Consider the following 4,105-nt stretch of genomic DNA (forward strand, 5'->3'; position numbering starts at 1 on the left):
TGACACCAGGTGACTTGCCTAACAGCTTCCCAAAGTGATGGGATTACTGGCATGAGCCACTGCACCCAGTCTGAAGTATATTTTAAAGCTGTGATAAGTTATAAATGACAGTCAATAAGCTATGCATGTTTAAGCTATACTATGTGATAAATCTTGAGTTTCATATAATCCCATGAAACCATTAACATAGTCACAATAATGAACTTACCATCTTTATATTTACCTTGAACCTTTTTATAAAGTGTGTCTGCCTTCCAGACAACCAGTGATTCACTTTGCTGTACAATAGAGTACTTTCCATTTTCTGGAATTTTGTATGATTGATGTAATAAAGGGTTTCCTCTTACAATTCCTGGGTGCTCTCTTGCATTTGTTTTGTTTTGTTTTGTTTTTTAATGACCATTGTGTGTGTATTTAATATACATCACAAGGGCTGAACCAAGGCTTAATTTAAAAGGCAAAAACAAAACAAAAATACTACCACAGCTCAAGATACAGAATTCTATACAGAAATCACAGGACAGATGATCTAAGGAAAAATTAAAAAGACAACACAAGGATAGGACAGGCAGCCTGGGTCATGGCTCCTGGCTGGTGACCTTGTTGTACCCAAGCAAGTTAAGGAATGTGCCACACTCTGAGATTGAATTATGAGTCCTTTATTTTAGCCAGGGACCGAGAGGTGGCTAATGCCCAAAGTTAGCCACTGAAGAAAGAGTCTGGGGGTTTCTTATACCCCAGTTTGAAAAGGAAGGGGGGAACCTAGCTGAAAAAAGTTTTCCACAGAAGCAGAGTAAGCAAAAAGTTAAAAGATAAACTAGCACATGAGAAATAAAACAGTACAAGGTGCAAGGGCTGAAGCTGTCATAAGAACACGTACAACTTCTAGGGGCTCTGGGTACTTGACCACACCTGCATTCCCAGGCTCTGCTGGTACCACTTGACTCAGCCTCTTATCAGTAAATGCACTCCTGGATGTGCCTGGTGTCATCCTGCCCCAGCTACATACTACAGTTGCATACTTAATGAGGGGAATAACTAAAATGAAGAAGGTAAGATGGAGTCTGTCCCGCTCAAGACGCTAACAAGAAGCCTGAACAGCTCTTAGCTAAGAGAGAGAGTTGGTTTAAGCTAACAAAAAGTAGGTTTTCACAACCTGCTTTGAGTAGGTTTCTTGCCAGTACTTTATTTAAAGGTGTAGGGTTTCTCCAGAGCTTGGTAGCATGTGTGTTCAAAGGTCTATCGATGTTGGGTTCTTCTAGCAGTTACTGGATACAGAGCAGGATGGTTCTGACACACAGGGCAGACCACTTGTCTTTCAGGATGTCCAGGTATATGTTACCCTGGACGTCCATATTAGGATGGTAGCAGGGTGTGAGGAACTTCACCAAGGGTGCATTGTAAGGGTGGGTAGCAATTCGGGAATTCCAGCAAGAGCTTATACCTCAGGTCTTCATATACTGTGCCAGCCGCTCCATGGCTGGTCTCTACCCATTTGATAAGACTTTCAGGGAAGGCAGAAATTATTTTGTCACCAGATATCATGAGGGTCATCAGCGCCTGCTGTAGCCTTTTGCCTACAGTGCCCTGGGCAGTGTCCCTGCTGGGCTCAGCTCCTTTATGGGCAGTGGAGACACTGGCAGCGGCTGGGTCACAGTTCTGGGAGACTATCTGGGTGGCACTGGCAGACAAGAACTAAGAAAATGTGACTGCATCTGCGATCATCATGTATAATTTTTATTATATATATGGATATATATATAATAAAAAATATAGTGAGAGAGAGAGAGAAAAAGATGGAGTCTTGCTCTTGTGGCCCAGGGACTACAGGTGTGCACCACCACACCTAGCTAATTTTTTTGTATTTTTAGTAGAGACAGGGTTTCACGACGTTGGCCAGGATGGTCTGGATCTCCTGACCTCGTGATCCGCCCGCCTTGGGCTCCTGAAATGCTGGGATTACAGGAATGAGCTAACGTGCCCAGCCAGGTTGTCGCTTTTAATGTGCTTTGCTTTTAATTTTATGTAGAAAAGTAAAACAAATTTTTGCCTTTAAATTTAATTATTGCTTTTAATGATTTGTGCACCCCAAATTTCTTAAAATAAGCTGTTTAAAAAATAATCTAGGATCGGGCATAATAGTTTATGCCTGTAATCCCAGCACATTGGGAGGCAGAGGCAAGCTGATGATTTGAGCCAAGGAGATTGATAACAGCCTAGGTAACATTTCAAAACACTGTGTCGATAAAAAATGCAAAAATGAGCCAGGCATGGTGACTGCCTGTAGTCCCAGTTACTCAGGAAGCTGAGCGGGCAGGATCGCTTGAGCCCTGGAGGTCGAGGCTGCAGTGAGCTGTGATCATGCCACTGCACTGCAGCCTGGGCAGCAGAGCAAGATTCTGTCTCCAAAAATAAAAACTATGTATACGTGTGTGTGTGTGTGTGTGTGTGTGTGTGTGTGTGTGTGTGTGTGTGGTATGTGTGTGTATCTATATATGTATGTATGTGTGTGTGTGTGTGTATATATATATATATATATATAATATGTCTTTTTATGTGTAGGTTTGATTTAATTTTCAATTTTTTTTTTTTTTTTGAGACGGAGTTTCGCTCTTGTTACCCAGGCTGGAGTGCAATGGCGCGATCTCGGCTCACCGCAACCTCCGCCTCCTGGGTTCAGGCAATTCTCCTGCCTCAGCCTCCTGAGTAGCTGGGATTACAGGCACGTGCCACCATGCCCAGCTAATTTTTTGTATTTTTAGTAGAGACGGGGTTTCACCATGTTGACCAGGATGGTCTCGATCTCTTGACCTCGTGATCCACCCGCCTCGGCCTCCCAAAGTGCTGGGATTACAGGCTTGAGCCACTGCGCCTGGCCTTATTTTTTTTCTTTTTTGAGATGAAGTCTCACTCTGTCACCCAGGCTGGGGTGCAGTGGCATGATCTAGGCTTACTGCAACCTCCACCTCCCAGGTTCAGGCAATTCTGTGACTGATTTTTGCATTTTTAATTAAGACAGTGTTTTGCCATGTTGGCCAAGCTGGTTTGGAACTCCTGGCCTCAAAAGATACAACCGCCTTGGCCTCCCAAAGTGCTGGGATTACAGATGTGTGCCATTGCACCTGGCCCCTTTAAATTTTTAAATAGGAGGAAGCTTCTTATAGGATTACTATTTTTCATTTTCCTTAGTTATGCATATCCCTAATTGTCTTGTTAATTATATTTTATATGAATCTAAAAGGACTCTCAGCTATGCAATTGTTAGCTTTTAGTACGAATTTGTATTTCTTCATTTACTTGTAAGTATAATATGTCAGTGATTTCCTGATTTGATAGCCTTGAATATGCCAGCACTTTGAGATTGGGTCTCACTCTGTCACCCAGGCTCGAGTGCAGGGGCGTGAGTCACCGCACTCGGCCCAAAGCCTAGGTTTTATAAAAATCTTCCTAGGATTGTTATGTGGTATTGTGCTGGCCTAGAGCCAGAACCTGAGCAACGCCATTTTTATAAAATGCAAAACTTTTTAAAAATAAGTTGCAACAGCTGCCCCATTCTCCTCACAATAACTGCTGGCCTTGGCTTCTGTAAATAGAACTGCTAGTTTGTTCTGCAAACTATGTAAAACTGCTTACCTTTTCTTATCAGTAACTGCCAGAATTGCTAGCCTTTGCTTACCGGTAATATCTAAAATAAGCAGCCCAGGCTAATTCCATCCTGGCTCCAGTGACTTGTAATAAGTAACTAAGATCTGTGACTTCTGTCACTACCCAGACAATGTGTAAACAAATGCTCATCTTGACTTCTGTAAACCACTGAAGTAACAAACAGAATGACAAAAGTCCCCTGATCCTTGGAATGTCCAGAGACACCCACCTCCGCCCAGGAGGTGATTTACAGAATCCACTAGCCCTTGGAATGTCTGGAGCCTTTTCATCCCCATCCCCGCTCCTCACCCCCACTCCCAAGGTGGTTTTTCGGGTATAAAAAGTCTTGGCACCCTCCTTTCGACACCAGAGGTTGGAGAGATGTGAGTCCTCTGTGGTCGCCGGCATAATAAATGACCCTGCAATCTGGCATACTTTTTTTTTTTTTTTTTTTTTTTTT

The 4,105-nt window shown here is 43.0% G+C and overlaps 1 pseudogene; it reads right to left on the reverse strand.

Moving 5' to 3' along the window:
* Nucleotides 1-1,126: 1,126 nt before the first annotated feature.
* Nucleotides 1,127-1,736, reverse strand: LOC116545991 (annotated as a pseudogene).
* Nucleotides 1,737-4,105: the final 2,369 nt, after the last annotated feature.

Source organism: Sapajus apella, unplaced genomic scaffold, assembly GCF_009761245.1.
Source record: "Sapajus apella isolate SASKATOON/1434 unplaced genomic scaffold, GSC_monkey_1.0 scaffold478, whole genome shotgun sequence".
NCBI classification, from domain to species: Eukaryota; Metazoa; Chordata; class Mammalia; order Primates; family Cebidae; genus Sapajus; species Sapajus apella.